This window comes from Meriones unguiculatus, chromosome 16 (genome assembly GCF_030254825.1).
Source record: "Meriones unguiculatus strain TT.TT164.6M chromosome 16, Bangor_MerUng_6.1, whole genome shotgun sequence".
Taxonomy (NCBI): Eukaryota; Metazoa; Chordata; class Mammalia; order Rodentia; family Muridae; genus Meriones; species Meriones unguiculatus.
Genome location: NC_083363.1, coordinates 3,645,566 through 3,658,551, shown reverse-complemented (window position 1 = coordinate 3,658,551; position 12,986 = coordinate 3,645,566). Strand labels below are relative to the sequence as shown.

The 12,986-nt window shown below is 54.8% G+C and overlaps 1 long non-coding RNA gene across 1 annotated transcript; it reads right to left on the bottom strand.

Annotated features, from left to right (window-relative positions):
- Positions 1–10,128: 10,128 nt before the first annotated feature.
- LOC132648313 (uncharacterized) lies at positions 10,129–12,906 on the bottom strand. Its single transcript, XR_009586679.1, has 2 exons — positions 12,273–12,906; positions 10,129–12,070 (listed from the first exon to the last, which is right to left on the bottom strand). It is a non-coding gene; the product is annotated as an uncharacterized LOC132648313 (long non-coding RNA).
- Between the last annotated feature and the right edge of the window lie 80 nt (positions 12,907–12,986).

Genomic DNA, 12,986 nt, shown 5'->3' with positions numbered 1-12,986 from the left:
AGGGGTGCTCCCTGCACCTGCGTCAAGGCTGGTTTTTGAAGTCACTGGGTCAAGAAAGCAAAATGTGCCAAGTCTTTTTCAGTGGCTTCAGTGGCCTGTGTAGCAGGTAGCGGCAGAGGCTGGGCCCCAAGTTCAGCTAAGAGAGGCCAGCTCGGAGCAGCACCGGTCCGTACTCTAGCGCTCTCCCCTGCCGGGAGGAGTGGGGCTGGTGTTTTTCCTTCCTGGCACCGTCAGCACGCTGGCATTGCTGAGGTCCTTTTGTGATAGACTGGTTAGACCCACGGTCTTTAACGTGGCGAAGAAAGTGGAACAAGAGAGTGAAAAACAAACCACCCTGAGTCCAGACTCTGCCATCGACATGGAGGCGCTGCTGATTTCCTCGTGCTTGCTTCATCCAGGCATGCTGGGAACTGCTTCGCATGCCTGGGCTCAGGCTCGCGGTACATTGGCATGTCCTAGATTCTGTTGCTACTGAAATACCTGTAAGAGTCCACCATACTCTTAACGGGGCAGGAAAAGAGCGCAGAGTGGTTTTGGTTATTTATGACTATTGACTTTGGGGAAACAACAGTGAGATCATGTGATCTTCTTGAACCGGGAATTAATTCTGTGCAAACCGGCAAGAAGCCTAGAGCAAGTTTACAATCTCAACATTTGGGAGGCTGAGGCAGGAGGATTGATGCCAGTTAAGGGTATCCTGCGCTCCATAGTCTGAGAGAATGAGAGAGAATATTGATCAGCCATGTTAGATTTTTCTGTCGTAGTGTCCCAGAAGCTGCAGCTGGTCAAGCGAGAGTCCTGATTTTCTCACACAGGCCGACGGCTGGACAGTGGAGCAGCAGTTGTGCTGCCGCCCTGTCAGTATGCAGGGAGGAAGCTCCTTCCGCCGCTCTTCCTGGATGAGAGCTATGGGATCGTCACCATCCACGAGGCCACTGGAAGCCTGGAATCTGAGCGCCGGGGCCTCCCCTCCCCAGACCCTACTGCACGGGGCCTGCCACAGGGAGGCCTGCTGGAGGCCTCCCTTCCTGCAGCCCCGGGGAGCAGGCTGAGTCATTTCCCCTGGGAGTGGGTCAGTGGTTTGTAAAACGTAGCTGCACGGCCAGCTTTCTTGGTGGCAGAGATACTGTTCGTGCATTAGTTGGCCTGAGGGCCCCTGGGCTGCTGGGGAGGAACAGCTTGCAGCTGCCCCTCTGTCCTCTCCTTTCTCTCTGCTATAACCCTCACTAGAGGTTCTGCAGCACAGATAGGCCGGGCCCTTGTTCCTCTGCTCTCCTTATTTCCCGTGTCTGTTCTGTGCTGGCCTACACCTTTGTTCGAGTCTGTCTTCCTTTTAGAGACAGCTCAGCCTGAGCCACACTTACTTCTCAGTCACTTCTCAGCCTGAGGAAGCACTGTTGTGTTTTTGTTTTTTGTTTTTTTTTTTTGTTTTGTTTTTTGGGTTTTTTTTTTCCTTTTTGAGTAGAGTCCCACTATGTAGTCCTGCTTGTCCTGGAACTCACAGTATAGACCAGGATGGCCTCGAACTCACAGAGTACCTGCCTCGACCTCCACAGGGCTGGGACCAAAGGTTTATGCCCCTATACATGGCTAAGCGGCGTGTTTTTTGTTGCAGTTGCTGATTTTGCATTTTTGCATGTTCTAGTTGAGATAAGATGTAGAATTGGGCAGGAGATACATGAAGAAAAAACCTCTTCAGGGAAAGGGAATTGGCTATAAGGGACAATACTTCCGTACATATTTCACAACATGGTCCTTTTCTTGACAGACAAAATGTGCAGGCAGGACAGTGCAGTCAGAGTGTTGGGAGAACGGGGAAGCCATTTGGCTCTTTCAAAAGGTACTTGAAACCCGCTGCCTGGGGTAGGGCCTGTTGCCTCTGCCTCGGGGATGGCCCTTTAGTGAACCCTGTCATTTGGAGTATAAGGCAAACCCCAGTGTCCACAGAGCTCTGTTTTCCGTGTCATTGTATAGCACTGTTGGGTTGACTGCCATCTGAGAGTGTCCCTGTGCTCTGAGGCCCTGGATCCCCTACCCGACTGTCTGCAGCCCTGTGTTTTGGCCGTGGCTTTGTCCTAGCCGAAAACCTTGTTAGCTGAGTGCTGGAAGGACGTGAGCTTGGTCAGGGGCCCGAGAGAGCAGCGCCTCTCACCTTCATGGTGTGAACTCACCTGTTTTCATTTGCCCCCCCTTCCATCGGTGGTATTGGGGTCCACTCCTTGAGCACAGTGGTAGTGTGAGTTTGGCTCTCTGACGTGAAGCTGTTTTAAAGTCACTCCTGTCCCTAAAGCTCCCTGTAGAGTGGTTCAGCGAGTGTTCACTTGTCTTAGAACTTGGCATATGCCCTAAGGAGGAGAGCAATGGGAAGACCGTTCTCCCGCAGGCGGGGCCTCTGCTGGGGAGGCGCAAGTCTCGGTGAGGGGCCCCTCTAGGAGGCAGGGTCATTGCTTTTCCTTCCCTAGTGGCCAGTTGTTGGCTCAATCCCAGTTCTTCATCACTTACAAAGAACCAGTTTTGAGCCCTGACTCTCGTTTGACTTCTTAGTAGACAATACTGGAAAAGATCTTTATTTTATTTATTTTGGTTTTTCAAGACAGGGCTTCTCTGTGTAACCCTGGCTGTCTTGGAACTAACTCTGTAGACCAGGCTGGCCTCGAACTCAAGGATCCACGTGCTTCTGCCTCCCAAGTTGCTGGGGGTAAAGGTGTGTGCCACCATGCCTGGCTTTAGAGCAGTCTTTGTAACCTCATAGGGAGAGGGATGATGTGGTCTCAGTCTGGCTGTTGGGCCTTCAGACTCCCGTCTGTGGGGTGAAGTGGTCCCTCTTAGGACAACCTTTTGCCTAGGCGTTTCTTGGTTGGAGCCTGGAGTGGAGTGCTCTCCGAGCCAGCGGTGCAGTGGTGACCTCTCCCCACCTTTCACAGAGCGAGAAGCCCCTCAGGAGCAGCCGAGCCTTGGTCTCCAGCCCCTTTGTGGTGGAGAGACATGTCAGAAATGCGAAGACAGCAAGTGTGGGTTGCTCTTTGCCTATAGCTAAGAGAGCCAGCTTTCAGGCCGAGGCTGGGGCTGTGTGGAGAGCCAGCAACAGGACAGCACCACCCAGGAGCAGCTCCGGCTGAGGCTTGAGAGAACACCCCAGCACAGGCAGGCTGAGAAGGCCTTTCTCAGTAAGAGGCCATGTCCTCTCAAGAAAGGGAGGGTGAACTTGAAAACGGCAGGCCGCAGACAGTCTGTGCGTGCTATTCTCAGAACTGTCCAAGGGGCCTCTAAGAACCTCAGCAGAGGGCTGGGAAGCAAAGGAGAGGGTGTCTCTGCCTGTGTGGCCTGGCCTTTCCAGCCTCGGCAGACAGGCAATTGTATGCTGTGCAGAGCGAGGCCCTATGAGGGACGCAGTGAACAGGCCTGGTTTATTATAAATGAAACAGCCTGTGGAAGGGTTCTGCGCGCTGCCTGTGTGCTCCTGTTTTTATGGTCTGAACACTTACAGCTGGTTATAATCAAAGACAAGGTTGGTGGTTAAAAGTAAAACTTCAGTTAGCACAGATGGCTCCCAGTTGGGTGAGCGCTTAAAGGAAGCCAGGAGAGCTTAAAGCGGCGACAGCGGCTGCTGTGATGTGAGGAAAGAGCTCATTCAGGCCGTGCCGGAGTGCCAGGCTCAGGGATCTTGCCTTCATCTAGAACTTGATGGGCTGGGACCTGAGGGTAGCGAGGCCCTAGTTACAGCCCTGCTCCACTCGGCAGCAGAAAGGTTCCCGTGGCTGGGACCATTCCACCTGAATGTGTCCCTCTGTTGTAGGTGTGCTGTCCACACACGCTGTCTTCACCCAAGAGCCCACCTCCTGGGGAAAGTAGCCACGCCACATGCTGGGTTTAATTCTGTCTTGTCCCTTCAGAACTTTTAGCTAAGGCCAACTGGTCAGATTTAGTGCCAGAGCCGACACAGGCCCGGGCTGGACATCCTGGCCTTCCTAGAACACAGAGATGACACCGCAGAGTCGCTGAAGGAGTCATATGAGTGATGCCACGTGAGCTGGGTAGAGTTGGGAGGAGTGGCCCCTGGACAGAAGGAAGGGTTGCGGAGGGCCAGACTGAAAGCTCTCGGCGTTTGGACGAGACTAGCAGTGGGGGGAGGGTGATTCCCTTCCTCCTGGCTAAATGTGCACCGGGTCTCAGAGCTTCGCAGCCTGTGGGGCATGGCATGGTTTCCATCTTCCCAACAGCCTTGCCTGGCACTTGCCACCAGCTCAACCTGGCCTCCTTCCCACTGTCCTTAGAGCCCTGTAGGGAGGCTGAAATGGAGCCCTGAAATGGAGCCCTGTCCTGAGAAAGCAGAAGGAAGCTGGGCTTTCCTGTTGGCTTTTTTCGACGCAGTATTCTGGGGTTCCTCCACACCTCTCCCCTGGGCTGTAGGGGGAGCAGAGAACAGTTCCGCACGACAGGCACACTGCAAGTACCATCCTGCCCTGTACAGCTGGCAGGGAGGCGCTCCGCCGGCTCTCAGGTAACCCTCACCTGCTTCGGAGAGCTCAAGTCTGGCCTCCACCCCTCGACAGCCCCCTCAAAGCTAAGGCTTACCCTTGGGAGTGCTGCGCAGCCTCCTTCCTGCTGCACAGCCTCGAGCTCTGCGAGGACGGCGCTGGAACTGGATCAACCCATAAAACCCGGTGTTTGACGCAACATCTGTTGGAGCCCGCTCTGTTCTTCCCAGCCCTTTTTAAAACTTGACTTTGTTTATTGTTGTTGCGGGAGGGGGTCTACCCACAGCTGTGTCACGGCACACACGTAGATGGCAGAGGCCAGCTTGTGGAGCCTCTCAGTTTCCGCCTTTTCCTTCGTTACTGGGGCAAATGCCGGTCCTTCAGGCTTGACCAGCAGCTGCCTTTACTCCTCTTACCTGTCAGATGAACCTTTGATTTCACTGCACTTGGCCTGCCTCTCCCTGCGCCCCCCTCCCCGCCCCTCCTCCCCTCCTTTGCTGGGTTCTTGGAAATAGTTGTGGAGGTCAGAGGTGGTGGAGGCATTCAGGGAACTGGGACAGGCAGCGCAGGAGCGAGGCATCAGGGTCTGTTTTGTTTTCCTCCCGTCTGCGTTGTTGAAGGCGGGAGAGCGGGGTTAGACCGCCAGTGCCCTGTGCTGAGCAAGGGCCAGCCCCACCTACCCAGCCAGGACGGGAGGAAGGCAGAAGCGACAAACAGGTTGGCACTGGGGTGGGGATGGGGAGGGCAGCACTCAGCAAGCTGTGCCCCCTGACCCCAACGTGGAAAAGGGGGCTTCATTGTTTGTCTTTTGAGATGAGGGTCTCACTGTGTAGACCAGCCAGCCTCAACCTCAGAGGTATGTCCTCCTGCCTCAGCCTCCCAAATTCCAGGTTTGTAGGTCAGCCCACCATATCGATCTTGAAGAACATTTTTAGTTTAATCTGCCAGGATTGGCGACACATGCCTCTAATCCCAGCACCCAGGAGGCAGAGGTAGGTGGATCTCTAAGTTTGAGGCCATCCAGGGCTACACAGAGAAACCCTGTTTTAAAAACAATATAATGAGGCCAACCACACACACACACACCAAACAAACAAAAACCCACTAACCCACTATAGAATAATGACCCATAAACACAGCACATTCCTGGAGCAGGGCTCATGTGGCAGCCACCCCTGAAGTGTCCGAGAGCCTGTAGAGGTGTACCACATGGACTAGGGGTGGGAATGAAAGCCATAGTACCCAGCACAGACTGCTCCATCCCTCTTCCGGCCGGTTGAAGAGAGGCCTCCAGGACAGGAGTCAGGAGGCCCCAGCACAGAGGCTAGTGTGCGCGCCCAGCAGGTGCTGAAGTCGCCTGGGCGACCGTAAAGGTCAGGTCGAGTCGGCTGCTTGGCGTGCCTGCTGCCTTGTAGCAGAACGGCTAACTTCACCATAGGCTGGTCACCTGGCGTTGGACACCCTGCTTCTGAGGTTAGGTTCTGCAGGCGTCCGTTCTCCGGTGCTGGCTACCTCCCTCTCCTGTATGTGTGGAGGCCAGAGGTCAGCACGGGGTCTCCCAGGCACACTCCTTTGAGATAGAGCCTCTCCTATGCCTGAGCTCGCTGACTCTGCTGCACTGGCTGGCCAGCAAAGCCCCAGGGGTGCTCCTGCCTCCGCCTCCACAGCACTGAGGTCACAGGCGCATGCTACTGTGTCAGCATGCATGGGTACCAGGGATGGAGTTCAGGTTGGCCTGGCTGGCCTACACAGTACTTGACGAGCACAGCTGTCTCCCGCTGCCTGTTCTTTGGTTCTTACACGGGATCTTGTTAGGTAGCACGGGTTGGCCTTGAACTCATGATCCTCTTGCCTAAGCGTCCTCGGCTGGGATTGCCGGTGTGCAGCCCTGGCCCAGCCCCTCTCCCTGACAGAGAGGGATGAGCCCGCTGTCCTGTAGTTGTAGCTGGGATTTGGAAGGAGACTGCGCTCACCTACATTGTGACGATTACCGCAGGCCGGTCGCACTCCTCCCATCAGTTGCTGAGGCCATTCTCAGAGCAAATCAAAGCTTTCCTGCAGGCTGGCCTCCTAGCAACGTCCAGGCTTTGGACCTAGGAAAGAGAGATAGTAAAAGGCCCCCAGAAGTTTGGGGGGGTTCGTCCCCCAAAGAAAGCGAAGGCTCCTGACTGAGGACACTGGGCACTGCATTCCTGCCACCCTGTGTTGATGTCGGCATGGCAGCCCTGACCACCCGTCCAGGTTTGGCTCCTGTCCCTTGACATGTGATTCTTGTGCTGTTGCTGCAAGCTGTGCCCTTTCTGGTTTCAGTCTGGACTCAGTGGGTTGTGAGGGGTTTGTTTTCTCGCCGTGGTCTTAGGGCACGCAGCTAATCCTGAACACCTGAGAATGCGGCCACAAGCCTCCGAGTTCAGTGTCCTGGATGCCAGCCTGGTGCTAACTGCGGCACGAACAGTCCTCATGCAGTCGTCTGTTTGGCTGACAGATGGCATGAAACGGGAGGGGTGACAATCTGGAGAGAGTCAGCCATGGGAATCGGGGTAGGAGGGGCTGTGTCGGCGAGGACCACAGAAGGAAAGGAAGCTTGTTGGTGTGGTAGGATGTGAGTGTGTGTGATCGCAGGAGCCAGGCCAGGGTGCAGCCATGGCCTCTCTGCTTTGGACCATTTGCCAAACCCAGTTACTGTGTTCTAAGCAATGTATGTGGCAGCAGAGCTGATGGGGTACTGTGGAGGTTATGACGTATCCCCACAGACTCACGATAAAAGCCGAGTCCCACGTATTTTGTTTGCCTGGAAACCTGGAGGCTAGCCGGAAGAGGATGATCCCTGGGGCTCTCTTGTCTCTGGCACCTTGCTGACTTGCTCTCTGTTTCTTGTTCACCATGGCCTGAACAGCTACAAACGCACCTCTGAGACTGTGAGGAAAAGCAGCCATTTCTGTCCACTCCTGTCACCGCTACTCAGCTTGCTAATCATACAGCAGACAAAAGCATTACCATGACAGGCAGTCAGTGCAGTGAATCACGACCCAGGAAGCTAGGCCGTCTGGTTCAAGGGCAGCCCACACTACAGAGTGACTTCAAGACCTGCCTGGACAACTCAGTAAATGAAACCTCGTCTCAAACAAACAAACAAACAAACAAAAAGAGTATCTGTGCATGGTGGCACACACCTTTGGTCCCAGCACTTGGGAAGTAGGTCGATGTGAGTTTGAGGTCAGCCTTGCCTGTTTATGAGTTCCAAGAATGTAGCCAGAAATACGTGGACTGTCTCCAAACACATAGGTAGGTAGTTTTGTAGGTAGGTAGGTAGATAGACAGACAGACAAATAGCAAAGGGCTGGCAAGATGGCTAGTAAAAGCATATGCCACCAAGCCTGATGACCTGAGTTTGATCGCCAAGCCCCACTTGGGAGAGCTCACTAGAAGTTGTCCTCCGACCGCCACACATGCACTGTGTCATACCCACACACGCACAAGTACAGAAAACACAGATTTTAAGCCAGGTATGGTGACATACATGCCTTTAATCCCAGCCCTCAGGAGATAAGGACAGGCAAGCCAGCCTGGCCTACGTAGTTTCAGAAAGGTCTACACAGTGAGACCCTGTCTCTCCCCCCGCCCCAAAAGAAATCATTGAAGTAAAAAGCAGGGGTTGGTGGCAGAAAACTTAATTGGATGGGCAAAGACCTGGGTCCTTCTCAAAGGAGGAAACGTCACCGCAGGATTATAAGGGTGGGCTGTCCCTGCTGGAGGAACCCCTGGCCGGACGGGCTTGGTGGCAGTGGGGGGCAGTGCTGCAGGGAAGGTCAGCTGAGGTCCGGTGGCCTGGCCTTTACACTGCAGTGGCTGTGGGTCGCTGCCCCGCTAACCCTCACAGAGCCTTTAGTGGCTGCTCTGAGCCGGCTCCGACTCCTCGCCGCTCCTGTGTCCTGGGAGCTTCTGCAGCTCACCCAGGGCACTGGGCTCCCTGCTCACATGTTCCATGCCCCACTTTGGGAAGGATCTCAGATCTTTGCCTCTAAACTGGACTGTGTCCCCCTGGACGTGGCCCCATTCTCAAGGCGCTTTCGGAGCATAGTCCCTCCCCACAGCTCAGTTTGCTGCGGAATACGTTTTTCGGCTGGAGAAAACAGCCAAATGGCATCTTGAAGATGCAATAAATGGCATGTGTGCCCAGCAGCAGTCACCCCATCCATTCAACACATTCTAACACAGACAGGGTGAGCACACATGCGCAAAACATGCTGCCCTGCGGCCCTGGGAGGAGGAGGAAGACCTCTAGGATAAGAGGCTGGCTGGGAAGAGCGGGGTGGGGGCGGGGATGCAGCCCTGCAGCGTCCTTCGCTGGAGGAGCTGGGGAAACGTGGCCACAAGGCCAAGGGCGGGTAGATGGGCCACGTGGCTGGGCGGGTGAGCAGAAACGGATCTGAAACAAAGGCCGTGCCCTACTTCCTCAAGCTCCAGGGCCAGGGACTGCGTGGCTCCTGTGTCTTAGCCCACTGACCTTTACCCCAGACTGGGTTGAGCTGAAGCCAACACTTTGCCTGGACCCCGTATGCCCGGTGTTTTGTGATATTGGAGTTCCTAGCTGTAGAACAACGGTAGGACGAAGGGGCAGCCAGCTAGACATGGATGGGAACACTGGAAATTCACTTGGGAGCCAGGTGGAGAGCATCAGTTCAAGGATGGCCTGGGCTACTCAGGAGGGTTACAGCTCTGTTATAAAGTGGGTGGGGAGACAGTCTGGTCAGTCAAGAGCTTCTGCGCAAGCGTGAAGACCGGAGGAGCCTCCTCTCTAGCATTTATGTAAAGCGCCTCTGATCCATCCTTGCAATCTGAGCACTGGGGAGGAGAGGAAAATGGATCCCCAGTGCTGTCAAGCCAGCCTAGCCTTCTTAGTGAGCTTTTCTTTTTTTCTTTCTTTTTATGTTTTTTTATTGTTTGAGATAGAATTTCTCTGTGTAACCTTGGCTGTCCTGAAACTCTCTGTAGACCAGGCTGGCCTTGAACTCACAGAGATCCACCTCACTCTGCCTCCTTTAAGCGCTGGGCCTAAAGATGTGTGTACCACTGCTTGGGTGGGTTGATTTCTTTCTTCCTTTACCTACCTACCTACCTACCTACCTACCGGATTTCTCTGTGTTGCTCTGGCTGTCAGATCTGTGTATCTTTATATACAGATCTTTATGTGTAGACCAGGCTGTCCTTGAATTCAACAGAGATTCTCCTTCCTCTGCTTTCCAAGTGTTGTGATTGAAGGTGTGTGCTGCCATGCCTGGCTCCTCCCAGTGTGTTTGGGTAGTTGTCAGGGACTTCTGGGGATGGAACAGAGGCTCCGTGCACCCCTAAGGCTCGTGTGAGGGATGCCCAGCCCTGACCGCCTTTGCCTTCCAGGGCCTGCGGCTTGCTGAGCTTTGTTGTGAAATGTAGTTATGTCACCTGGGAACAGTTCAGCCTTCTTGGTTTCCTGGTTTGCCGGGCAAGTATGGTGCAAAAGGGCACAGAGCGACCAGGACCTTGGGTGTGATCACACAAATCCCAACAGTGACCTCAGATGGCAGCCCCAGTAAGGAGGCAGGCAAAAGGAGCAGGACTGGGATGTCCCCTCAGTGGCAAGGCACACACAAAAACACTGTGACACGGCTGGTTGGTTTTGTGCCAACTTGACACAAGCTAATGTCATTTGAGAGGAGGAAACCTCAATTGAGAAAATGCCTCCATAAAATCAGGCTGCCTACAATGGTGCAGGGCACTTTCTTAATTAGTGATTGATGGGGGAGGCCCCGCCCACTGTGAGCAGTGCCATCCCTGGGCTGGTGTTCTGGGTTCTATAAGAAAGCAGGCTGCTGAATAGCGGTGAGGAGTAAGCCAGTAAGCAGCACCCTCCAGGGCCTCTGCCTCGGCTCCTGCCTCCGGGCCTCTGCCCTGTTTTGTGGTTCCTCATCCTGCTTCTTCCTCGGGGGTTTCCAGGTGCCGCTGCACATTGGGCTGGAAAGGAGGAAGCAGAACACGAACAGCTGGGGTCCACAGGATCCTGGGGTGGAAGATAATGCCCAGGGGAGAAGTCCTTTCTCCAAAAGTTCTCCGTTACAGCTCTCCAGTCCGGAGGGAAGAAGCCCTTCCCTGAAGTTTTCAGTGTTACAGCTCTTATGGGCCATAGTAGCCCAGTCCTCTTCCTCGCTTCCGGGCATCCGGGTACTGGAGGAACAAAGCCGAGCCCGGTGAGCAGTGCCGCACCCACGTCCAGCGGTGAATGCCAGGAGAAAGCCCTCTTCGAAGCAGCTCTTCAGGTGGTACCGTCAGACGCAGCCACTCTCAGAGGACAGTCGATGAAATAGCTTGTTTATTCTGAGTGGGTAAGGGGTATATAGAGCCTTGAGGGAGGGGGACGAGATCCCGAGCACATGCCATTGGTTGGAGCTGGGATGCGGCCGACGCTCTGTTTGCACGGAAAGGAATTCCAGCTGCCAGGCTACCTGGTGACCTTGAGACTTGCAGAGGTAGGGGGTCGGGGCCCTGTGTGCCAGGGCATGCAGGCTCAGAACTGCCGATCTCAAGGCTGAGATTTCCAGGGTTTGGACACGCTCCACCCCATTCTCCTTCTATGCCAGTTCCCCTGGTGGCGTGGTCCACATGCCCCACGTGTTTGAGGTCCTATCCTGACTTCCTTTGATAAACAGTACAGTAAGCCAACTAAACTCCTTCCTCCCCAGTTTGCTTTTTGATTGTGGTGTTTCATCACAGCAATGAAAATTAAGACGCACACATAAAATTTAAAATTATAGCTATTAAATAAATGCAGCTTTGGAGCAGCTGCCAGCACAGAGCTGTCGAAGAGACACAGTAGCCAACCACGTTCCTTCACAGAAGGCTGGTCACCACGTTGCTCAGGGCCTCGGGCTGCGCCCCTGCCCTGCCTAGCTTGTCGGGGTTTCTGTCCTAGGAGTGAGGCCAGGCCCTGAGACCCTGGCTCTTTGCACACAGGAACTACCCTTCCTAGACATCTGGATGTATAACAGCTGGGCATTGTGGCGCATGGCTGTTACTCATAGCGCTCGGGAGGCGGGAGTAGAAGTCTGGAGGAAAGAGGTCAATTGTGAAAGTCTGGACGGTGAACTTAAGTTGGGTGTTAAGGGGCCCAGCCTCTAAGATCCTGTGCGTGCTCCGACATCCTTGGAGGGCTGACTGAAGCCTAGGGTGTCCGGTCTCTTTGCTGAAGGTGAGAGCGCCTGTCCCTGGAACCTCTGGACTGCGGGGCTTCTTTGATTCTCTCCCTCTGCCTGACCCTGCCCAGTCAGGGGGTAGTGTCCGAGGAAAGAGCTTCTCCGTGGTATCTCCGTTTGCCCTCCTGCCCTTGTCTCTAGAAGGGGCAGAGGAAATCTAGGCTCAGACAAAGTAACACACAACATCCTTGCCAGGCAGGAAGTAGCCAGTAGGCCTAAGTTCCCTGGGCACCTCGTACCTGCCCCCTGGGGTTCCTCTGCAAGAACAAGGCCCCTAGGGCTGTCCTTTGTCCTGCTTACCGCCTGACCGACCCAGGAGGCTTCAGCCTGCTCCAGCACCACCAGTCCAGAGCCGTCCAGTTGTCACTGAGCGGGAGAAGAGGTCTGCTGCATGACTGCATACACACACACACACACACACACACACACACACACACCATAACACATGCTCAGGGTAACTGTAAGTCCATATGCCTTGAATGCACGTCCTGCCTTTACTCCCAGCATCTGGTAGGTGGAAAGGAGGCGAGAAGGGAAATGGTGGGAGAGGGAGAAAGAGCTAGCTCACCTGGTAGAACGCTTGGCTAGCATTCAGGAGGTGAGCTGGAGGCAGGAGGATCAGGAGTTCAAGACTAGTCTGGGCTACTCGAGACAGGGGGTGATACCTCCCTGAGCGTGGTGACACATGCGCAGCCAGCATCCAGGAGGCTCACAAAAAGTACAGGTTTTCCTTGAGCTACGTCGCCAGCGAGGGATGTTAAACCGTGAGACTCTGGCACGGACAAACACAAAACATTTTTGAATCCCATCAATTAAAAAAAAAAAAAAAAAAAAAAAAAAAGATGTATTTTGATGTGTGTTTTGCCTGGAGTCCGCGGGGGTCAGAGGAGGGTGTCGGATCCTCTGGAAATGGTTGCGAGCTACCTCACGGGGGCTGGGAACCTGAGTTCCCAGTACGCGCTCTTCACCGCTGAGCCGCCTCTTCCACCTAAACTTAAGTCATACTCAGATTTCTCCGGTCTGAGTAATGATCAGACCGTAACAGCTTGAACTCAAACTTAACAAGCTGCCCGTGACCCAGGCGAGCGCCCTACCGCCCCGGGATGTGCCGGGCTCCGGTCCCACGCCATCATTTCAGCCTCACGACAGCCTGCTTTGCAGGCGTGGGGCCCGCCCGTCCGCGCGGACACGGCCCAGCGCGCCAGCTCCCCGCCGACACCGCCCGGGTGCAGCCGGGAAAGCGCGCCGCCCCGCAACCTTCCCGCTGCGCGGCGCTCGGCCG